We start from the raw sequence: 26,107 nt of genomic DNA on the forward strand, positions 1-26,107 counted from the left end.
CAAAGAAAAAAATACTTATTGCATAAAATCTTGTCATATAAAATTCTGCTATCAATGTAAGCTTTCTATATACTGATACCGTATTTAATTAATACAACATTGTAATATTTCAATGCAATGGATGTAATAAATGATATTGGAGACGACTGGTAATAGTTTTCATGTAGAGATTTCGGCTATCTCAGTCTTATAAAATTCGATTTGCGTTTTATTGGATGTGGTATTTTTCAAGAGAAAACATTTATCTATCGTTTTCAATTTTACAATTCGGTATTTCATCAACGGTCACAGTTCTCGACACTACACGACTGCTTTAAAATGGTGAATTCATGTTCTTTGAATTGCATAACAAAACCTCCGCATAAAAAGCCAATACTATAACCATACGATACCAAGAACGACATGTAATTTAGGACGAGAAGGATTGACCATTTTTTTCCCTTGAAAAGGACCCCATCCAATGGTCGAAACGTATCGGGCAGAATGAAACGCTAAACGCTCAATGGTTTATATAAGAAATTGTAAATGCTAAACTTTCAATTCATTAACAATCTTCGCCGACAAGCTTTACATCTTACATATATTTTTCAAAAATCCTGTGGAACTTTGAAAATATTTCCCGTGAAATTACAAAATTTTACAGGAAATCGAAAAGAACTTCTCGTGGATATTCAAAGAAAATAATCTGCGAAATTTCCAACCGAATATGGGAAAACAAACATAAAAACTTTTCACGAAAGTAAAACAAAAAATTCCGAGCGCATTCAAAGATTGGTTTTGTGTGAAATTCAAAAATATTTATCTCGCAAATTCAAAACAATTTCTCACGAACATTCTTTTCCCAATTCCTTCTTTTGATGGTTGTGTGGTAGATTGGTTGAGTTTTCGTAATGCCTTCCAGATTATGGCAAAGAGACTTCGCATATGCCCATTTAAAATTCCACTATTTGCTCTCGGTGTTAATCAAGTAGATAAATACTTTGGTAGAATCTGAAAAGACGGGAACCAACTAAGACGTAGCATGAGAACTGCTAAAACAACTGTTCAAGAACAGGAAAACAGGATGGGATTCTCATGACCATGAAAAAACGACGAACAAGCCGAAAATAGGTTTAACGCTATCGAACGTTCGAAAAGAAATGAGATTTTTACGCCTGTTTGAGCAAGACATGTGTTGATGGTCTACTCAAAATGGATTTTCCTCATCTTAAGGCTTCATTAAGCAAAGACAGATGATGTTATCAGAAATAAAATAAAAATGAAAATGAATAAGGTCCAAATGGTCTTTTTTGGTGGAATTCCCGTCGTTTGTTTGGCAGAATATATCATTTAGCTGAACAGGCTTAGACCGAAAATCTTTTGGGCGAAAGTGTCATATAGCCGAATAGGAGATTTGGCCGAATAGGACATTTGGTCGAATAGGACATTTGGCCGAATAGGACATTTGGCCGAATAGGTCATTTGACTGAATAGCTCATTTGACCGAATAGGTCATTTGGCCGAAAAGGTCATTTGGTCGAGTAGGTCATTTGGCCGAATAGGACATTTGGTCGAATAGGTCAATTGGTTTAATCTTTCGCGGCCTAGTACTTTAATGAGGATTAAGCCTGTCCTGGAAGTATTGTGCGCTTTAACCAATATGTTTTGCTCGTGTATCAAGCAGTTAAACCATGTTCTGAATAAAAAACCCAACTTAATTCACCGAGTGGTGATACTGCCTTTCTCGCATTTAGCCAAGACACCAACCTTATATGGCGCTTATTCGATTCCATTCCATTTTCTTAATAACTTTTTAACGCAATGGTCGATCGTTATCAAATTCAATAGTGATCAACAAGGCGTTGTCCCCTGTCCAATGCAACTTGTTGCGAGAAAATCGGTTAAGAATTTACTATATGAAAAAGTGGCTAATGTTTTTCGGTTTTCGTGTGCACACACACATACACACGGACAGACAGACATTTGTTCAGTTCGACGAGCTGAGTCGATTGGTATATAACATCATGGGTCTCCGAGACTTCTATAAAAAGTTCGATTTTGGAGTGAAATGATAGCCTTTCGGTACAACTATGTTGTACGAGAAAGGCAAAAATATGTATTCAGTGAATATTTACAGACTCAAAATAACTTCAGTATATTATTGTAATATTATGGGCTCTGAATAAAACACAAATGAAGTAAAAATAACAATTTAAGTACAGGCATACCTCGATAGTACGTACCCTCGATATTGCGTACCCTCGATAGTACGTACCTTCGATTGTACGTACATTTTACCTCGATAGCACGTACACAAAAAAAAAATTTCGTTCAATTTTCTGTACGATTTTAGTTAAAATTTGAATATGTTTTGATCATGGCACTTACGAGGGGTCCTTCATATGCTACGTAATAATTTAACATCTGATTTAAACATTATTGTGATAACGAATTTAGTAGAAAAACTTTAAAAAAGCAGCCTGTCATAAATGTTTGACAGTCTACAATTCAAGGAACATCTAAAACAGCTGATTACATATTCAGTTTTGACGTAGGACTTACGTCTTTCATTACTATATTGGGTGTCATTTAGATTTTTGGAAATCGAGAGCGTTACGCTGGAAGGGAAGATTTTAAATGCTACTAGCGCCTTTATTTTTCAATGGTTTTTTAAGATTTATATATCAATCTACTCGGACACTCTCCACCATTTTGCCTATTTCATTGAAACTTAAGATTATTAACGATAAGCTATTGAAAATTTAATTTTTTGTCAAAGCCAGTAAAAATTTCATATGTAACCAATCTCGTGCATTTTTAACACGGACATCAGAATGCGGTATGTCACGGGCCTTCGGGTCTACCGGAAGATTTTCTTTGTGTATAAAAGAAGCAGTGTCCTGCCGTGTGCGAGTCATTACAACTTGTGACAGCAACGCGTACTGACGTGCTCTTTGCTCGCGCATTTTTCTTTTCGTTCGTTCGCTGTTTACCTACACAGCGACAGCCGGCGGATCTGCGAATATGCATGAAAGAAGTGGGCGCATTTTTTTGTCATTCTGTGCTTGATACCGGATGTCGGATGCAGTGGTGTCGGTTGCGATGGATGCAATCGCCTATCGTATCGCTCGGAGTTCACAGCTAGAGGCCGGTGATGGCTGAGGCAGCGGTGGTGGATGGAGAAGAAGAAAATTAGAGAGATTTGGTCTGCTCATCCACAAAAAGTGATTGATCCACATAATCCCGGGATGGGTACGAGTCATGTCATATGACTGACCGTATGTTAAGTTGTGCTTGGTACTAAACTGCCGCTAACCGCAAGTCGAGCACATCTGTATATGGCGTCCATATCAATATGTGCTCGACTTGCGGTTAGCGGCAGTAAACGACACGTACATTAAAACATGGTTATATTATAACAGTTCTGATTCCCCAGCAAAAAAAAAATCAACTACACTGATGAAAATGAAAATTTGATTAAAATAATTACTTTTATTTATTTGCAGAAGGCATTAGCAATTAAAGATACACAATCAGCAATAGTGGTTATATCTATTTAAGATTAGAAAATGTCACTGTATTACATGTAAATCTTTTAAAAACTTTTAAAAGAATATTTAAATAAACTTTACCTTATTTGAAGTAGACTCGGAGTTTGGAATCAAAACATGAAATAATTTTTAGTTGATGTATTAGCAGTACCTTTCTATTTTAGTAGGGTTACTGCTTCTTGACTTGTTTCTTATTGTTGTGATTTTTTCAGCAGTAAGGACGCATGTTAGCAAAACGAAGCAACGAAATTGGTGCTGTATTTCTTTGTTTGGAAAACGGGATAGTTCCCCTAAAATTGCACATTTTGCCCAAGTTTTTAAATTTTATAAATAGAATTTTAAAACTTCAAATATTATCATCAATAAGAAATCTATAAATGACCTACATTTGCTTGAGTAAATAAGGATTTAAAAGTTAGAAACAAAGCAATTCTAATTATGCATTTAATTATTAGTTTTATTTCCAGAAGTTTTGAATAAACAAATTGCTAATAATTCTACACAGCTAGAAGTTGTCGTTTCCAATATCATTACTATAATAAAACTCCATATCTAATCTAATCTCATACTAATCTCATCAGGAATACCTAAAGTCACTCAATAGCTTGGAATCGAGGGGAAAGGAAGAAAGCGTGGACCTCCCGTACCAAACGCTTCCAATAATATAGATACCTAATATATAATAAAAATCGTGTACGTGTTTTTTGTATGTGTGTATATGAGTGTGTATATGCGTTTATATGTCTACACTCTGATAGACAAAAGTTCTCGTCATGTTTTAATAGAGCTACTATGAAAACATGACGAACACTCATGTCCATCAGTATATGTATGTATTTGTGTATATTAGGGTGGCTCAAATTGGTATGGGAAAAACTTTTTTCAATTTTTTTGATGGGCCGCCCTCTTATTCGGTTCTATTTGATGCCCTGATGCTCTGGACAAAATTTCAGCCAAATCGGTCAACGTTTGGGCGGTGCTATACTCGTTGGAAGTTTATATGGAAAAATGTATGCAGAAACATCCAAAAACAGTAAATTGCAGCTGGACTACACAACTTACGATGAAGAACTATGATACTCATTCAGATCTTGGAGAATTTAATACAGAATGTTATGCAGAAAACCGCGAGAAGATTCGAGATTGCCCGGCTAAGTTATTAGCATTTCTCTGCAGTGGGGTTTGAGCAAATTTCGTTTCTTTTACCTTTGAAAAGAAATAAATTCACCCCTACAACACTCCAGTAAAATGCTAATATCTTTGCGTAATAAACTCTAATCTTCTCGCGGTTTTCAGCATAACATTCTGTATTTTATTTTACAAGAACTGAATGAGTATCATGGTTCATGATCGTAAATTGTGACGTCCAACTGCAAATCACTGTTTTTGGATGTTTCTGCATACATTTTTCCATATAAATTTCCAACGAGTTAAGCACTGACCAAACGTTGTCCGATTTGGCTGAAAGTTTTGTCCAGAGTACCAGGGCATCAAATAGAACCGAATAAGAGGGCGGCCCATCAAAAAATTTGAAAAAGTGTTTTTTGAGCCACCTTAGTGTATATGTATGTGTGTATAATGTGAATGTGTGTGTGCGTTTGTGTGAGTGCGTGCGTGTTAAATTTACGGATTTTCAAAACCTTACCTCTCCTCAATAAATCTGACGCTGAACATGTTTGAGCATTTACATAGGCTTGATCGGATTATTAGCAAGGGCATTGCCCTTGATAACAATCGATCAGCCCTTGCAAGCACAAACATGCGCACGTCTTCCGGATCTGCAGCACTTTTTTATACACTACACATTTGTTTCGACCGCGGTCACTGCACTATTGTTCTATTGTTCTACTTTTAGGCGAATCACAAAAGTAGAGTGCAAAAACCAACCGCACTGGAAGACGTTCGAAACGAGACTCCCATTACTATAATAAAACTCCATAGATCCAAAAGTTAGATGTTAAATGTAAATACGCTACGTTTATACAAATCCTACGTCTACTCGCGGTTATTTTGAAAACATTACCCATTGCTCGTTTTTACAGTAAGTTTAGTTCCAATCTATAGACTTGTCGGTGACAAAATTTTTATTGAATAAAAATGAGTAGCCATACTAAAATGAGGATAAATTAATATGGCTGAATAGTTATTTTTATTTAATTTATTTTGTTAGTTTTTTAGCAACTTATTTATTTGATGTAATAGTTATGGTCTATTCCCAGAAGTTCCTTCAAAAATTCATCCCTGGATTTCACTAGAGATTCAAACAAAATTTTCCACCAGGAATTTCTTCGTATGTTCCTCCAGGAATTTCTCCGGAAGGTCCTCCAGGAGCTCCTCCGGAATTTCTTCGAGGTATTCCTCCGAAAATTATTAAAGGAATTCCTCCGTAAGTTCCTCTAGAAATTCTCCCGGAAATTCTTCCGAAAATTCCTTCGGAAGCTCCTCTAGAAATTCTTCCGGAAGTTCCACCAGGAATTCCTTCGGAAGCTGCTCCAAAATTCTTCCGGAAGTTCCTCCAGGAATTCATCGGGAAGATATTCTAAAAATTTTACAATGACTCATAGGAGTGCGCTAGTAAAATTTCACCAGATTTTTTTTCCGTGAGTTCTTTCAAAAATTCCTCTGAACATTCGTCTTAAATTATTACCAAGTACTTGTCCGTTAATTCTTTCAAATGTACCCAACAATTTCCCTATTTACTTGGTGACGTTTTCGGGAATTCTCTTAGAAATATCAAAGTCTCCTTTCCCAGCACTTCCACCAGAAAATAATTCAGAAATTCCCATGTAACTCCTCCTGGCATTCTCTCTGGAGTCACTCAAGAAATTCCACCATAAGCTTTCTTCATTAATTACTTCGGAGTCTTTCCAGAAATACCCTTTGAATTTCTTTGGTAGCTAACGTGAAAGCATTTGACGAACGCCTCCTACTACGCTCCAGAAATTCTTCCGAAAATTTCTCCTACCCAGTTAAAATTCGAAATTTTACGATTGCCGAGAATCCAACAGCCGGGATCTCGGCAAAAGCTTTGACGAGTCTCGGTAAAATTATTTCGTTAAAATAATCGCCGAATTTCGGTGAAAAAATACCAAGATCTCGGCTGATGGAATCTCGGCAAAAATGTTGCTGAGGTCGGAAAACCAATTTAAGTGTGTAGAACTCTCCCGGAAAATTGTTCAGGGAGTTTTTCTTCAGGAATCCTTCTGGATTTTTTTTGAGAAATTCGTCTGTAAATTCATCTGCCTATTTCTCCAGATATTCTTCCTGAAATGTTGTCAAAACTCTTTCAGAGTTACCTCCAAAAACTCTCCTTGAAATTTCTCTGGAAATTAATTTAAGGAATTCTCCTCGAAGATCCTGCGGGAATTCTTAAGGTTTCTGCGGATACTTCGCCTAAAATTTCTACAGAAAATCATCTAAAAAGCCCTTCAAGGTTTCCCGAGAATTACTTCCAGGAATTTGCTGCAATATCTTAAAACAATATCTCTGGACATTTTTTCTAGAAATTCGCCCTCTTTTTCTTCCAGTAATTCCTGCATAGATTCTCCCAAAAATTCCATCAAGAATTTCCTCGGAAATTATGTCAAGAACTTCTCCAGAAATCTCTTTATAAGTTCCCTCGAAAATTTCTTCAAGAATTTTCCGGGAATTTGTTTCAAAATTCCATCAGAAATTTCTCAAGATATTCTGCAGAAAATTCCCCCAAGAACTACACCGGGAAGTTCCTTTTTCAGGAAGAATTTCGGTATCTTTTTTTGGCCGAGAATATGTCAAATAGAAGGGGATCTAGTGGCCATATTGCCTACGATATTTTCCCACGTCGCACTTTTTGGACATAGATTTGGACATAATCGCTAGTTGCACTTGCGATTAGATTGCCATACAATGATTTAGACTTAGACTTTATCGACAGACATTGCATCATTTCGTCTAGCTAAGGTGTATATAAAAGTTGACCCTCCGAGCCTCCTATCAAATTTTTTGGAGTGGGCTATAGCCTTTTCGGACTTATAGCCTTGGTGTACGAGAAAGGCAGAAACGGTTCTAAAAACGAGAAAATAAATAACACAAAAATCCTTTTTCACATCTTTGAAATCAGTTTTCTTGTTATCTTTTAACTCGTTTTAGTGTTATGTACTCATATAACAACGATTCATAATAAAGGTTCCTCCAAACCAACGCGATGGAACAGTTGCTATAGATGACAGTTTGTCGTTTTGGTAAGAAAGCGTCAATGGAGCCAATAGAGTCGCAACGACAGTGACAGTTCAGGGCAACTTTTCATTCCCATAAAATCTATAAGGGAAATCCATAAAATACGTCACGTAAAATGTAGTGAGCTATCAACCATCTCCAATCGTCGCGTAATGTAGTAACATGCAAAATGATGTATGATATGATATCATCTTGGAAACATTACTCTTATAAATGTTACTCCTGAAAATGTCATGTAATTTATGGATGTTCCGAACCATTAATATACAATATTCCGTGAAAAACAGGCCTCACATTTACAAAGACGATGATTTTGTTCAATGCTACATATAGGCACCTTTTCAAGAAAAATCTGGGTCCTGTTGGTCCGTTGTGTACTATACCAAATGCAAATATGCTTAGAGTACAGAGCCTTCTATCGAAATTTTGGCTTTCATGTGGTTTTATAAACAGTTTCCTACTCCTAAGAAAACATAAAAGGCAAAGAAAAAGTTTTGTTCGGGTTTTTTTTTTTTTGCTTATGCTGAGATGAAATCTGTCTAGTCTAGCGAATTATTCAGCATCCATTTTATTCAGCTATGAAGATTACAAATAAACAATAATTCAACTTAGATGCTTATTTGTAGCTTGTCGTTGTTTGTTGGGAAGATACACTGAGTTAATCAATAATTAAGCAATACCCCTCCCCCACACCCTCCTCCTTTTCGAAACAGCATCCCTAACCCCGCTATCGTCGTCTCCTTAAGATAAAGAATGTGTGTTCCAAATTTGATTGAATTCGGTCAAGGGGTTCAAAAGGTACACTGAGTTGATCAATAGCTTAGCAATACCCCTCCCCCCACATCCTCCCTCTTTTCCAAAAAGCATCCCCACCCCCCTATCGTCGTCTCCTTAAGAGAAAGAATGTGTGTTCCAAATTTGGTTGAAATCGGCCGAGGGGTTCAAAAGGTACACTGAGTTGATAAATAACTTAGCAATACCCCTCCCTCTTTTCCAAAGAGCATCCCCAACCTCCCTATCGTCGTCTCCTTGTGTGTGCTCCAAATTTGGTTGAAACTCGGTCAATGGGTTTAGAAGTTATGCTGGAACATACATTATAAGAAAATTATTTTGAGCTTTTTAGTGGAATGTCTTCACTTGTCATAAGACGAGTTTATGGTTCAAATGTCATACATCAAATCGACTTCTTTTTCTTGCTGTTCGCTTCTTTTTTTTTGCGGAGAGCCTACTCATTCGCTCAGATCTGATTTTGTACAAAGTACACAAACATTTCAAAAGGTATCAAACACTATATATTTCCCCAAAATATTAACGTCCTTTTCAATACCTGTACAGCTTTCGGAGACGAGCCAGCCTTGGGCTGAAAGTCTCTTTAATAAAGATACAAAAAAAAAAAAAAAATACCTGTACAGCGCACAGATTATAGTGATACGCCTAAACAACCTCAAACATGCATCTTAGATTGATTTGTTGTGCATCCTTCTTCTAATTACCCAATTTCCTACATGCATTTTACATAAATGTAAAATTATGATGCAGTTGACTACCTTCTCAAATGTTTGTCCAGATTCAATGGACTGTTTACATGACCATATGATCGGTCTTCTCTCTGTGTACATGAAAAGTGATGCCGTTTTAGCATTACATTATTATTTTAGCGTTACATTACATTATCAACACTTGAATTATGAAAAAATAAATAACCTGCGTTGCTTATGAATGCTTGCGTTTTTACAGTTCTAGCTCACATCTAATATTTAGTGTCAATATATAGCATGAAAAGCATCATTTTCATAGATTATTGCTTGATGTTTACGTACATATTCGAGAAAACAAGCATAACATATAGAACAAATCAACACGCAACACTGAACGATGATTTTCGAGTATCTGCAAAGTATAAAGAGAGCGTGAGAATAAATCGACGGTTTCCTCCTGGAAAAACATTTTTCAACTTTGCAATATTTTCTGCAAAAGGCAGTTTTTTCAAATAATATTACGAAATTCATCCAAATGAAGCATCCCACGGATGTATTGAAGTCACCACAATATGTTGATGTAGTTTTAAAACAAGAGTGCTTCCCCGATTCAGCTGGGGAATGCATTTTCTCCTCAGTGAGCGGATTTTTTCCTGGGGGTGGTACAAGCACGTGGCTGTTTTCTTGTCAATGACTGGATTACGGTAATTTGGGCCTTATACAATCCCATTGAATTCCACCACTTAATTGTATCTTGACAGATACGTATTTCGACCTCAACAGTAAGGCCGTCTTCAGTGTCTCGTACTTGACTCGACTCAAGTACGTCAAGTCAAGTACGAGACACTGAAGACGGCCTTACTGTTGAGGTCGAAATACGTATCTGTCAAGATACAATTAATTGGTGGAATTCAATGGGATTGTATAAACTCGTCTTATGACAAGTGGAACATACATACAAACATACAAACATTGAGTTTTATATATATAGATTTGCCATACAAGCTAATAAATAATTTAGGAAAAAATAAGAAATTAAATACTTTGACGAGTAATGAACCTTCCGGAAAGGAATTGTTCAATATTTAAAAAATGTTCGAAATTTACCGCCACGGTGTCAGCAGTGACTTTAGGTTGGTGCATCGGAATAACCATATTGTGAAATTCATTCGTAAAAATTTTTACAGATTCGTTTTTCGCATTTATCTTCACCAGTGACATATTCAATTATGTCCGAATCAGACAACAGCTCGCTTCATATGACGTTCCTATCTTCCTCCTCCAAAATGAAAACAGCCCCCCGGAAACAATTCTGGATTGTTTCTGACTTTACGTTCACTCCCCAGACAATAATTTGATTGCATCCAGTACTGTGATGTCCGCATGGTCCTTTTAAATATAAAATTTGTTTTCCAATGTCGACTCCATATTTCAACTGCTTACCTGATTAGTTTTCATGGTGTGGATTCTTCCTTTAACCAGCTTATGCCTGTAGGAATGTTTCAGTGTATTGATGTTTTCCAAATCCAATGGTTGCAACACAGAAGTTGCGTTTGGTGAAAAAAAAACACGAGCTTTACTGCTTTCAGTTTTGTTTGAACGGATTTGGGATGTGCCGAGCAGTTGTCCACAAACATTAAGACCTTCCGCTTCTCTTAGATCATCCTTTTATCGGATTCCAGGATCCAAATCTGGTGCCTCTTCAAAAATTTGAATAACCAACCACTGCTGGCCTTGAAACCGGTAACACTAAGCCTTTCTGCCAATTGGAATGCTTTCTCGCTTATAAGCATCCATGACAGCGGAATATCGTTGTGTCTAGCTTGACTCCCAAAAATTAACACAGCTCGCTCTAGATTCTCGTTCATGGGGGCCTTAACTCTTTTTTCCCACAAGTTCCCATTTTCAAGCTTCTTTTTTCTCCATTTTTCACGATTTTCCAGGATCGTCGAAACAGTACTTTGACAAACCTGGAACCTCTTTGCAATTTCCGATACTTTGGCGCCACTTGACTCATATTCTTCAATAATATCCACTGTTTTAGCTACGGTCAGCACATTAAGTTTACGCTTCTCCATTTTTTCAACTTGAATGTAGCCGGTGCGAAGACTGGAGATGATCTATTGATCCCTGTTACTGGGCATGTTGTTCCAGAGTGTTTATTCTTCCGTAGCTGCGTGGAATTGGAGGCCACCCACTGGTTCTCCCAATCCTGATTGACGATTCTTTTAATCCAGGTTTTGGCGTCAGCCAAGGGAACCGAGGTGGTAAAACGCCGGCCATGGTGACCGTCACTAGCCTGACTATCAGCTGTAACTCTACAATGTCCCGGGACCCACGCAAAGGTTGTCGATTGTTGTACATTGATGAGAATGTCCTGAATCCATGGGTGTCTTGGATGATCGCTTTGAAGCGCAGCGATGGCACTGGCGGAGGCAGTCGGATTATGATAGGTTTGACGGAGGGTGTAGTGGCAGCGATAATCAAAGCCACGGTTTCGGCCGGAAAAATGCTGCATTGCTTGGGAAGACTGTTTGTCACTGTTAGGTTACTACCTGTGACTCCTAAGCCGACCTCTTGCGTCGAAATGGAGCCGTCGGTTAAGCGATGAGCATGGTTCCTGTATTCCGTGTTTAGCAACTCAGCCACTGACCTACGAAGAGCCTCCGTATTGTCTCCTCTCTTGAAGCGTCTTGCGATGGAGTGATTTATATTGGCTATGGAGGAGTGCCAGCTCCTCGCTCCACGCCAGTGGATCCTGGCCACTGAGGAGGATGGACGCCAGCCAACACGCGCAGAATCTGGTCCCCTTACATAAGGAGAGGGATCCTGTGATTTCCGTCAGTCGAAGCGGCGAAGGAAGAAGCTCTTGCGTCGGATTGCGCTCTAATACGAGTGCATCCAGGTGTGTCTCCGACAACGACCAATAGGATGTCGTCGGCATAAATGGAAACGTAAACGTTGGGTGGCAGGCAGCGAAAGATCCCGTTCATGGCGACCAAAAATAAGGTGACCACCAGGACCAACCCTTGAGGTACGCCCTGGTAGATTCCGGAAAACTAATTCCCGATGACGACTTGAAAAAATCGTCCTTTGAGGAAAACCCTAGCAAATGCTGGTAATTTGCCGAAAATCCCCATTCTCTGAGCTTCTGCAAAACTAGTGGTGTCCAGGTCCGATTGAACGCCTTCGAGATGTCAAATCAGCGTGATTACCCTCCTCGAAGCCATTCTGTAGGACATCTCCTAGGCCGACAAAGTAGGTTCCGGTTCCATACCCAGGATGAAAGGCATGTTGATGGAAGCCGAATCATCCATCGGCCTCTAATTTATCGTATAGACGACGGTTAACTAGTCGCTCGACAACCTTAGAGACGCAGGAGGTTAGCGAGGTAGGGCGGTAATTTGAAGCCTCCCGGGAGGTGACCCTATCTTTCGGTATTGAAATGACATAGCTGACACGCCATTCATCTGGAAAGGTTTGGCCCGACCAGGCTTGGTTGACCAAATCCTGGAATAAGGCTTAGGTGGGAAGGAGGAGTTTATTTATCATCGGGTACGCTATTCCATATGGTCCAGTGGGATTTTCATTAGTCCTGGCGAAGGTGAATGAAAGCTCGGCGGCAGAGAAAGGCTGGTTGAATGAGGAGTTCGACAAGTCCGGGGGGACTTGGAAGTCCTCGAGGGAGCAGGATCTAGTGGTGATGAACCTCTGTCTGGAAATCAGCTGGGTATTCATTAACCGCGATAAGTGAAGCAAAATACTCCCCGAGAGCGTTGGCAACTTCCGGAGGGTCTGATATAGTGCGATCTTCAACGTCAAGGTAGATGGGGGAAAAACTACGTTTGCCACTGAGAGCGTTTACTTTCCTCCATAGTTCGGCGGCGGGTTGGGCCGAACTGATGGAGTTGAAAAAGTCCTCCCATTGTTTTTTCTTAGCTTCTTCTTTTTTTCTGTATGTTTATAGCGCACTTATCTTTCTTGGATGACTAGCGGGAAGCCTCCTTACGAATCGGAGGTCCTTCCAACGCGTTTCGTCCCACCACCAACGGAGGGCTTTACGTCTAGCTTGGCTGCTGGTTTGTGGTATATACATCCCAGCAGAATCCAAGACGACCTGAGCGAATTTAGATAATGTTGACGGAGTGCTATTCTCAAGGGCGCATCGGAGGTGGTGAGCATAAGCTTCCCTAAGGCTCTGTTTAATTTCATGATTTGGATGGCTGTTTTAATCTCTAGTAGTGATGGAGCTTCGGTATTCACACGTGTCATACGTCGAATCCTGGGCAGACCATGCCGAGGTGGTGGTGAACAAGTTGTTCGAAATGCTTAAACCAGCGCTTCAGTTAGCCAGTTGGGTCATTCGCGTCGTAAGAATCGTAAAGGAGGCGAACGTCCCCGGTTGCTGCGGCTCTCTCTTTTTGAAGGACCAGGGTTGTCGGTTATGACTTATTTGAATAATGAAGCGTTGGACTTATTTGAATGGTGAAGCATTCGCGTGATTTCTTGAAACTTATATGGACACGTTGACCATTAAATCGTCAAATATGAACAGTTTTGTTTTTATCACATCTGAAAATGTCAAGTGAAAACCTCTTAAAACTTCCGAAACACATGGTTTCAAAATTAAAAGCTCATCCTATTCTTTTTTGGGTTAATCAGTATCGTATATGCTCCATTGACATCCGACCACTAAAAATACCACACACCGTCTTCAAATTGAAAATTCCACTGTTTTTTTTTAATACAACCAACCAGAAACTGAAAAAATAATAGAGTTGCGTTTCAAAGGTACAGCACATCCCATAACCTCGCTTCCAAACGACAGAAACGGTATTCCTTGCGTTCTCTGTGGCCCTATAGAACGTGGTCTATACTGCCCCCATATGCATAGTCGTACCATGTTGATTTCTCTTGATTTCAGGAGGTACAGTATGCGTAGACAGGCAGTATAGGCTTTAAAATAACCAGAATTTTCCAACAGAAATAAGGGCTAAAAAAGGAAGCAAAAAGAAAACTACAAGACGACATCGCAACGCTTACCCGTAGAAAAACTTCTCAGAGCCAGTGTACAGTTGGGGTGAACTACCCCCACCCACTCTTTCCCAGCAGAAGCCATTCGCCCAATATGACACACAACAACGACTCGTGTTGAGCAGCTAAAAATATCGATACGATTTTCCTTATAGCTATTTCCATTTCGCCATTGTACACATATTTGCTTTCATTCCAACTTGCATCGCTTTGCGCCAGAGGCTGGCTGGCATAAGGAACGAAACAAGAAAGGACTGTCGTCCTACCCACCTCGCCGAGCACAAGTACAGACAATATTGACACAAGGAACAACTACTGAACGACATGACATAGTTTCTTCATCGCATCGGGCGGATTCCATCTCTCCGGGGGAAATATTGACCTACAAAGTTTCGAATTCCAGTCCGGGAGCGCCCACTCCAGTCCGGCAGTCGTCGTCAATCGATGATTGCCGTATGCTATTCGAACGAAGTCAGACTTACTGGCACTTACGGGGAGATATCTTCCGGGCGCTGAAGAAAAGGCATCAAATTACGACAACGACGATGAATGTCGTTGTTCGGTTCATCGTGCACCAGCAGTCGTTTGATGGAATTGCGATCAATGTTCGATGACGTTATTGCACTGGAAATGGATGTGCGAGTTAGTGCGTCATGAATTCCTGATACTGACTCGGTAATGGACCGAAGCAAAGGAGGAAGTCTTTCACCCACGACGATTTCAGAATATTGTTCAATATTGAATTCCTTTGGGGGATCTGTGGGCTCACTCCGGCCACTGGCGTAAGCAAAAGTTTTCTATGTATCTAGATAGGTTAGCGTATAATCAATGTCGACCGGTACAGATGGTGGGGACAGTCCGATGGGAACGGTAGGCCGGTAATGCGGTGTGAGTAGGAGACATGAAATACCGAATTCGAATAATGGACTTAATTTGCACTGGAATTTGTTTTACTTTGTGTTTATCGGACTGATCTTATTCTTTAATTGAATGGTGTATCATTCTGGGTATTTAAAGATTATTGATAATGATTTGTTCTTATCCATTTCTCAATATGCCTATGATATTTCAAAGCAAAATATTGATATTGTTGTCTGATCTATCAGTTCTTTTATCTATTATGTCTATATCTCATTTTGCCATGAAATCACAATTAGTTATTTTCGGTCAAATGATGTTTCTGCCAAACGACCATTTCGGCTAAACGACACTTCCGGCCAGATAGGCTCCGACCGGATAATAAATTCGGCCAAACACCATTCGACTTTTAGGCCTCCGCCCAAACGCCCTTCCAGCCGTTTGGCTGAAAGTCATTTGGCGGAAAGCCATTTCTTCGAATGCCTATTGGCCAATAGCACGTTAAGCCGAAAGTTATCCAGCCGAGTTCCATTTGTCCGAAGACGAATTTCGCGGGAGGCTGCGAAGCTTATGCATCGTTGGCCGTTGTCGTTCGATACGGTATGCAGACTATCCGGTCCGATGACCGGTCTATACATTTCCTCCCTTCCTACCTGTGCGTTCATGTCACCGATGACGATTTTTACGTCCCGCAGTTGGCATCCATCGTATGTCTGCTCCAGCTGTGCGTAGAACGCTTCTTTCTCGTCGTCGGGTCTCCCTTCGTGTTGGCAGTGCACGTTGATGAAGCTATAGTTGAAGAAACGGCCTTTAATCCTCAGCTTGCACATCCTTGCATTGATTGGCTGCCACCCAATCACGCGTTGGCGCATCTTTCCCAGCACTATGAAGCCGGTTCCCAGCTCGTTGGTGGTGCCACAGCTTTAGTAGAAGGTAGCCTCTCGAAGCCCGCTTTTCCACACTTTCTGTCTTGTCCAGCAGATTTCCTGCAGCACTACGACGTCGAAGTTGCGGGATGTAATTCATCGTAGATTATCCTGTCGCAACCTGCGAAGCCTAGCGACTTGCAGTTTCATGTTCCAAGCTTCCAATCGTGATCCTTTATTCGTCGCCTAGGTCGTTGCCGATTGTATCGAGTCGTATCATTTTCTATGTCGTTCGTAATGGTTGTTTTTAAAGGCGGCTTATTGGGCCTGCGCAAACCTGCTGTCTCATCGGAGGGTCGTCGTGTCAGGGCTGTTTAGCGTTTCACCTAGCACCAGGACTTGGGCTTGTACGCTTTGAGCGGCACACGGTCGCTTTGGCGAAGCCTACTTGCGGATACATGCAGCTTTTTATAGAGGTTTAACAGGGCTCACTGTCAAACCCCACCACATCCTATGCAGGCGCCACAACTCGCAGGTGGCCTGAGAAGGGATCGTCAAGCCCTTGGAAATAGTCCCTGCTGCCCCCAGGTAATTTAATTCAATTATTTAATTCAATAAATTAAACGTTGAGAATAACAACGACGGCTACCCTTATGATTTTGTGTACAATTAAATATCACTTCAGTTTCGTTTCCAATGTTGCCCGTTTTCAAAGCAATTATTTGTTTTTTTTTGTGAACCCAATTGTTTTTAAGTTACTTGGATACCAAAATCAAAGAAAATATGAACCCTTTTCAAATGTTGGCCCACATTTATGTTAGCTAAATTGCGTCCTAAGCTAAATTTTATACGTCCAAAATGTGTTGTTGGTTGATGATAGGCTGCTGAACCTATATTCGGTACTGTAGGCATAAAACACGCTGATAAATTTTCACTCAATAAAGACATGAAAAAAGTCTTAGTTTGAAAAAAAAAATTTTCCTCGAATATGTCACAGGAACATTATTCCCAGAAAAGTAAGATAATTGAAATACCTACCTGCAAACAAAATTTCATGGATTTCTATGATGAGGTTTTTTTGTAATATCGATTTAAATTTTTAAAACTTTTCTTTTTTCAGTTTGGGAATCGCTTTTTATTTTTTGGATATTTTTACAAAAAAACTTCAAGGAATTTCACCATATAGTCCGCCATACAACACTTTTTTGTAAGTCTTGTCATTTTAGAGTTACATCGATATGAAAAAAAATAGACCCTCATCAAATGTTAATCTTGACAATTTTTGGAAAACTAAGTATGCAGAGTGGCTTAGAAATACCATATCTTCATTCCCACCAAGTTTCATTCGATTCTGAGATGGTGCTGCCAGCCCCATAGAAGGGTAGGCGCGAAATTCGTCCGAAACGTTCATTATGTCGGGAATGGTATGGCCAAAAATGTTATTTGACCGAAAGCCGTTTGATCGAATAGATCATTTGGTCGAAAATTCCGTTTGATAGAAAGGGTATTTTAAGCAGAAAGAGTCATTGTCATTTCGACCAAACAATCAGTCTGCTAAACGTCTTTTTCAGCAAAATTACCAGTTCAGTCAAACGACACTTTCGGCTGCATGTCCATTTCGACCAAATGGCCTTTCTGCCAAACGATCATTCATTCAATTATTTAGTTAACATCTAAACAGATAACACTAAATCTACAATTTGACGCCACAATACACGGTTCGAGGCCGCATCTCTCCATTCTCGAATATGCCCCACGCTCGTCAAGTCGTTTTGCACCTGGTCTGCCCACCTCGCTCTCTGCGCTCCACGCCGTCTAGTATCTGCCGGATCGGAAGCGAACACCATCTTTGCAAGGTTGCTGTCCGACATTCTTGCAACATGTCCTGCCCATCGTACCCTTCCGGCTTTAGCTACCTTCTGGATACTGTGTTCGCCGTATCGCCGTTCGCTAAAGCCCGAAATCTTCACACAGTTTTGCACACCTTCCACCGTTGCTTTGATCAGTCTGGTAAGCTTCCCAGGGAAGCTGTTCTCGTCCATAATTTTCCATAGCTCTACGCGGTCTATACTGTCGTATGCCGCCTTGAAATCAACGAACAGATGGTCGAGCGGCCGTCAACGAAGTCGGCTTGATAACTTCCCACGAACTCATTCACTAATGGTGACAGACGACGGAAGATGATCTGGGATATCACTTTGTAGGCGGCATTAAGGATGGTGATCGCTCGAAAGTTCTCACACTCAGTGTTGGGAAAAACTCAAAATCTCATAACTCAAGGATGATTCAAATCAATCGTGAGTTGAAACGCATCAACTCAGCACCTAAAAACTCATGGCTGAGTTGAATCATCCATTTGAATCATCGATAGTTTTTCGACGTTCGTCGCATAGAACAATAAATACTCTTGCTTGTGTAAACAATAAATTGCCAGCAAATTGATTTTAAACGCTTTTTAGAGCGAAATGATTTTTTGGCCAATGAGTGATGAGTGAAATGATGCGTTTTGGTATGAAAAACTCAGGCGTGATGCAAATCTTAAAATTCACAAACGAATTTGCTCGTGCGGGAGAGCTCGATAAGTGAGTTTTATGAATGATTTTACCAACACTGTTCACACTATAGCTTGTCGCCTTTCTTGTAAATGGGTTATATAACCTCTTCCTTCCACTCCTCCGGTAGCTGTTTCTTAGAATCTGACTATCAGTTTGTACGGGCAAGTGGCTAGCTTTTCCGGGCCCATCTTGATGAGCTCAGCTCCGATACCATCCTTACCAGCTGCTTTATTGGTCTTTAGCTGTTGGATGGCATCCTTAACTTCCCTCAAGATGGGGACTGGTTGGCTTCCATCGTCCGCTGAACTGACGTAGTCATCTCCTCCGCTGCCTTGACTTTCACTGCCTGTACTCTCAGCGTCATTCAAATGTTCCTCGTAGTCAGGGCCGGATTTAGCGGGGAGCCGGGGGGCGTGGCCCCGGGCCCCCACAAATATTAAGTACCAAAACCAACATTTTTTGTACATTTTGAGGCCCCCACAAGCTGTCGGCCCCGGGGCCCCTTCCGTCTAAATCCGGCCCTGCTCGTAGTGCTGCTTCCACCTTTCGATCACCACACGTTCGTCCGCTCCCATCCTTATCGCTGCACATTTCGGCTCGCGGCACGAAGCCTTTGCGAGATACGTTGAGCTTCTGATAGAACTTGCGTGTTTCTTGAGAACGGCACAGCTGTTCCATTTCCTCGCACTCCGCTTCTTCCAGGCGGCGTTTCTTCTCCTGAAAAAGGCGGGTCTGCTGTCTCCGCTTCCGTCTATAACGTTCCACGTGCTGCCGGGTTCCTTGTTGCAGCGCGACCGCCCGCGCCGCGTCCTTCTCTTCCAGAATCTGTCTGCACCCTTCGTCGAACCAATCGTTCCGTTGTCCCAATCGACGTTGTTCTCCGCTGCGTCGTTAATGGCTGCTTTTACTGTATTCCAGCAGTCCTCAAGAGGGGCCCCATCGAGCTCACCCTCTTCCTGCAACGCTGCATCGAGATGCTGCGCGTATGCAGTGGCGACATCAGGTTGCTTCAGTCGCTCTAATTCGTACCGCGGCGGTCGTCGGTACCGAACATTGTTGATGACGGATAGTTTTGGGCGCAGTTTCACCATCACCAGATAGTGGTCAAAGTCGATGTTAGCGCCACGATATGTCCTGACGTCGATAATGTCGGAGAAATGCCATCCATCAATCAGAACGTGGTCGATTTGTGATTCTGTCTGCAGTAGTGATCTCCAGGTGTACCGATACGGAAGGCTGTGTTGGAAGTAGGTGCTGCGAATGGTCATATTCTTGGAGGCGGCGAAATCAATTAGTCGTAGCCGTTTTCGTTCGTCAGCCGGTGTGCGCTGAACTTCCCAATAGTCGGTCTAAACTCCTCCTCTTGGCCAACCTGAGCGTTCAAATCTCCTATGATGATTTTGATCACGTTCCAGCTGCGCGTAGAATGCGTCCTTATCATCATCAGTGCTTCCGGAGTGTGGGCTATGGACGTTGATTATGCTGAAGTTGAAGAACCGGCCTTTGATCCTCAACCTGCACATTCTCTCGTTGATCGGCCACCACCCGATCACGCGCCTTTGCATGTCGCCCATCACTATGAAAGCTGTTCCCAGCTCGTGTGTGTTGCCGCAGCTCTGGTAGATGGTATGATTACCTCTAAACGTTCGCACCATTGATCCATTCCAACAAACCTCCTGCAGCGCTACGATGCCGAATCCACGGTCCTTGAGCACATCGGCGAGTATGCGTGTGCTCCCGATAAAGTTGAGAGATTTGCAGTTCCACGAACCGAGTTTCCAATCGCTAGTCCCTTTTCGTCGCAGTGGTCTTCGCCGATGGTTCCGGTCCGTACTCACTATTTTTTTTAAATCACTAGAGACTTCAAATGAATTGATCTACAAAGTCAACTCGGCACAAAACCTATAGCAACCCAACATATTCAGGCAACTATCGGTCATGCTTACGATTTACAATTTATGTTCCAAATATGATGTTTCGAGCTCTCAGATTATTGTATGAAAACATATCTAAACTTTGTGTTCATATGCATGGTCTTCAGAGACCTAAATGGGCATAATAACTTGCTATCGGTTCTGTACCTAGCGTCATTTGCACGGTGGACTAATTGGTCTGAACTGCAAAGATTTGGAGAACTTAGAACATCGTATTCAGTAATAAAACCATAAATCATGAAGATAATAATCAGGGACAATGATAAGAAGGAGTCACTATCGATTTTGTATCGAGCGTAGTTGGCCTGCTGAGCTAATTGGTTTGAGCTCTGGAATGATTTTGTGAATTCTTAAATCGAAAATCGTATGACTGCTAAAGGCCTATATGAACCCCATGGATTGTGTTTGATTTCGTACTGAGCTCAATTGAGCAACTGGTCTGAGCTTCAGACTGATTTGAAAAATTTAGAATATTTGATTTGGACATATCCAAAATGTAAATTATGTGCATGGCCTCCAAGGGTCTATGGGGACATCATGGGTTTCTACTGGTTTTAAACCGAGCCCAGTTGACTTGATAAATCTATTGGTTTGAACACTACACTGATTTGGAGAACTTCAAACATTCAATTTGGGCATGCACAAGGCTTCTTTGAGCCTATAATGATGCCATGGGCTAGGATGTTATCGATCATTTAGTAATTCGCGTTCGATCATTTCGATTTTATATCTAAATCGTAAATCCTATCCTCGGTGGAGAGTATGTCTTGCTATTAATTTTGTACCGATCTCAGATGACTTGGTAGATCAATTTGTCTGAACTCCAGAATAATTTGGAGAACCTTTTGAGAAAAAATCTGGAATAAAATCGTTAATGCGCGATATTCGTATGCAATTTTCGTCTATATAAAAGTGGTCAACTGACGATCTTTCATCCTACGATTACAGGATGTTACAGATGTAGCTGAGGTTAATTTCGGTTATATAAGCATGTGGATTTGGCTGAGATATTGCTAAGTCAAATCCGGGTCAATATGATCCGAACACCGTTAGTGTAAGTTTTTTTAGCCTTCCAGGAACGTCGTACAAAGTAGGTCAACGATTTGCAACAAAGCTTAGGAAAAGTCAAGTCGAAATAGGAAAAGTCAAGAAGTTTCAGACCTTCACGTTGTTCCGTTAAGTAGTTATAACAATTTGGAAGTGGAATTCATGTCATATTGACCCGAACCTTTTACGAAGATTATTAACTGTGCAAGTGCTTAATGAATACTAAATTGTGAAACGGCAGTAACCTAGTGGGGAATGTAATGCAAATAAGAAGAAGAAAAGGCTATTTTCGTCTGCTCGGATATCCACATCCTGTAGCGATCTACCCAATTTAAAGGACTAGCAGATAATCTTCCCTGCTACGAACTGGCCATACAAATCTCTCACATAATTTCGGTGAGAGTTCTTTTCGGATCTCTTGCGAAGTCTACAGATCCCTCAATACGGTTGAACATTTTCTAAATCAATATCATAAATGAAATGTTTATCAGCAATAAGGATACTCTTGCGGACTACGTCGTCAGTCTTACAGCTTTCCTCCTTTCCTCCTTCTTGAAAGATGGGGGCCTTATTCGAGCGACCATCTGCCATCATGTACTGGCTTCACCTATATTTAAACAAGTTTTAAAGCCAAGTTGACTTTCAGATTTTCCAACAAGTTCTCTTTCACTCTATATGAGCAAATAATTCGGTCGTCGGAAGTAGGGTTAGGGCGGAAGTATAAATACCTGGCATAATTTTCGCCCGAAGCAGTCAATGCGAAAAAATGTCCATAACGAGAGTAAATTCATAATCTCGGCTCGGTATGGGCGGATTGCGTTAAAATGTTGACTCTTTTCGTAGAACTTTCTACGGAATCGCGCAAATGTGGGTAAGCTCACTGCACGAAGCAACAAGATCTTGTTTATTCCCAATATCCTTATTAGTCATAAAATTCATTAAACCGTCTAAGACGAATTAAGTACTGTCCATTTAATTCCACCAGTTAATTTTCGTTATCTTTGCAGATACGTATTTCGACCACACAGTTGTGGTCGAAATGCGTATCTGCAAAGATAACGAAAATTAACTGGTGGAATTAAATGGACAGTACTTAATTCGTCTTAGGCGGTTTAATACATTCCACTAAACGAGCTTAATATATTTTTCTGATAAAATTCATTGTTTGGTCGGAGTTACAAATAATCGACAAACATGACATATCTTGCGAAAATCATGTTATGTGAGCCCTATCTTCTGCACGATGTTGGGAATTGAGATCTTGCTCATTTTACCCCACGTTCTCTTATTCCTCAAATTTCTAACTAATAACTTACCATAGATTAAACATTACTAGTCTGATCTAGAATTTTCCACACACTTAAATTTTTTCACCGATCTCGGCTGTGCGATTCTCGGTTTAAGTTCTTTTGCTGAAATATCAGCTGAATGGACGTATGATTACGGCGGCTTCTTCGAGTGCCGCAGTAAACAAATTACTTTTTCAGCTGAAATATCAGTAGAAAGTCAGGAGCCGAGCACTCGGCTGTGCGGATCTCGGTAAAAGAATCAAAAAATGCCGAGCTGAACTGAGTGTGCAGGGAATCAAGTGGAGTTATCTTTGTCCACCGCACTTAAGAAACTAAAATATTGCTCATTCTATTATTTTTAATTATTTCCCAAAAGGCGAAGGTCTTCCGGAAAACATGACAAATAAAAGGTGTTGGAATAAAACGAGGTCTAACAGATTCGTGCAGTGCACCTAAACATCTTTTCTTGATTCCCCAAAAAAATCTACGATTTGTGTCAAAATTTCAACACAACCCGCCCTTACCGACCCGAGATATTGCATATATTCGCATTTGATCAATTTATTTTTTTCATTGTTAAAAGGGTAGATTTTCTGTTTGACCAATTCCAGGACATGGTCCCGATTTCCGATACTATGCGTTGAGTATCGTCTGATCTTAGTGTAGTCAACCCAAGCTTCGGTTTCTGTACATTGTCCTCCTACAGTCGTTCAGCAATTTTATCACCTAGCCTAATTTTTTTACTTTCATTTTGACATGTCAGTGTTGAATCGTCTATATTCTGACATTATTGTTTGGTGATAAGTCTTGCCTTTATTAACATAATGTATGCTATGTGTTTGGAAGGTTGGACCTGAAGGATAAATAAATACCCTTCCCATTACAATGCTCCTCTAAGGGCCTGGTATCTTTTCACTTATCAAGTGAAGAACTGACCCCAGATTCAAAAAATAAAGAATATAAGGGTCGATTTACATCACGGACCAATTGATATTTAGGTACCACAGTCCGTCTAAGGAAGCTAAACTCATGTATTATGCTACCGTTATCGTAAAGCAATTTGCCGTATAACGTACGTGCTGAAAATCGGGCTACACGTGTGAATATAGTTTTGGGTACGCTCAACAGACGCGGAATAAAAAATACGAAATAATACTTGCCGAATCTCTCTGTGAAACTCATTTGGTGAGTGATTAATGGTGTCATAACCGCCACATAGCCTAAACAAACACGCCAGTTTTTTTTTCCTACGGGCAAATTACATCATGCTTTTCTTAATGGTGGCTCGTAAACCCATTTCCATATGTACTAGCATTCATAAGCATAATGAGTAATTTTTATTCGTTTAGTTCGTTCACGCTGTCTTTAAATTAAATGCCGTAAAATTATGATCAAACCCATTCGAAATGCAATACGTTGTGTCGAAATAGAAAAGCATCATTTGTAGGATCGTCGGACGGTCGCCACCCGAGTCAATTAATAGTCTAAACTTTTGAAACAAATATTGACGAACTTACGTTGAGTTAAAATGCTACCGTTTGAATTGAATTTGGACTCTAGGCAACGCGAGCGAGTTCTCCCGTAGCCGTTTTATCGATCCAGGCGAACTTTTCACCGGATGCGGAGCAATCCTACAATTCGGGTCCGTTGTTCCTTACCTCTCCTTACGTTGTGTCATATCGATGACTAACAAAGGCCAAACACCAGCAGAGCAGTTTGTCCAAACTAGCGGAAAATTGGATGAAAGTTTCGTTAGAAATGTAAATAAACTTTTGCCTTTGCATTGCATTTGTTATTGCCGCCCCTTTGAATTCGGATTGGCACTGCTTTCGGCAGGGTGCACATATAGTCGCAGTGATGTTGACTTTATGCAACTTTTCGTGTTATTCGTATGCAAAACTAACACGAAACAGTTATACTACGTGGCAATCACCTTCTTCGTACGGGAGCATAATCTACAGGGTAAAAGAAAACTCTTAGTTTCTCTCAATTCATCGAAAAAGGTTCCAGTATCAATCAATTTGTCTACCAGAAGCTTCCAAAGGAGACTGTATGTAGAACCTTGGTCTTGGGCAAGTACACATTTTGGTTAAAACGAATGGACATTCCTGCATAACTAGGCACTTTCAGAGTTTCAGCTTAGCTGATGCATTATCATCATCACGGAGAAGAAGGATAAGAAAAAACCTAAAAAAATATATTCAAATTTAAGATGTTCGGGTCAATAAATTCCTACTATGAAGTGGGTTGTTGGATGGTCGAGATCGGTATCGGACATATGCGGATTGGGAAGAATCGCTTGGTTGGCTCCGCCAGAGGTTTGGAGGCACTGTTGTAAGCATGTGCGGTATTTCGAAAAATTTCGTTGTAGGGCAGTCGGAACGAAATCCCGCGGAATTTCGCGAAATTTGAGTATGGCGAAATCTGATATTCTAATTTCGTTTCGTATCGTTTAATTTCAAAAATTTCGACAGAAAAATCATACTTTTAACTAAATTAAACGGAATTTCGAAATGATTTTCTTAGATTTCAAAGTTTTATAGCATAAAAAAATTTGGCTGCGCCGCTGGATAAAACCATTCAAACTCTATTCAAAATGTTATACATATAAGTTGCTTCACTAAATCTCACCACGTAATACAATTCTGTATCTTCAGCAGAAACGCATTAAGCTTTCCATTTGAAAATTTTAACAATGTTTTGTTGAAAAGGCTCAAGTGTGAAACGTAATGCATAGGGTAGTGAGTTAAATCACGTCGTAGTATGTACTGCATAGTTTTCAAATCCAATTTAAACGCTAACCCTACTGACTCTAATTAATTTATATGTAACATGTATTTTAGAGTTCCTACTTTCCATTGCGTACTATTAGCGCAATGAACAAATAATAGTTTATTAGGAATCGGTAATCAAAAATACCCTTCATTTTTTTAAATTTTGTCTTACGAAAATCTGTTCACGTCCATGATAGTTTTCATTCGTCCAAACCAATAGAGCTTGCTGACGTTTTACTCATCCTTCTCTTTCAAACGCATGGGGAGGATAAGATTTGTTTTCATCGGAAAACGTTCGGAAGCGTTTGCAGATGCAAACAAAACCTATTCATTCTGTGTGCGTGCACAGAAAGATGACTAAACGTCACCAACCCTTATATTCGGTGGATTGCTGTCAAATGAATCTGTATTGGTGTGCGATTTCAACAAGTACACCAAACTAGTTTTTTATGCGGTGCATATGCACCGTGTTGAAACAAAATGAGATAAATTTATTTAATATTGGCCTGTTCTGAATATGTTTTGTA

General features: G+C 40.4%; 1 protein-coding gene across 1 annotated transcript in view; it reads right to left on the reverse strand.

The window, feature by feature from the left end:
- Positions 1-26,107, reverse strand: part of LOC134226061 (whirlin) — a 596,096-nt gene that overhangs the window by 523,084 nt on the left and 46,905 nt on the right. The window lies entirely within an intron of this gene.

Source organism: Armigeres subalbatus, chromosome 3, assembly GCF_024139115.2.
Source record: "Armigeres subalbatus isolate Guangzhou_Male chromosome 3, GZ_Asu_2, whole genome shotgun sequence".
Taxonomy (NCBI): Eukaryota; Metazoa; Arthropoda; class Insecta; order Diptera; family Culicidae; genus Armigeres; species Armigeres subalbatus.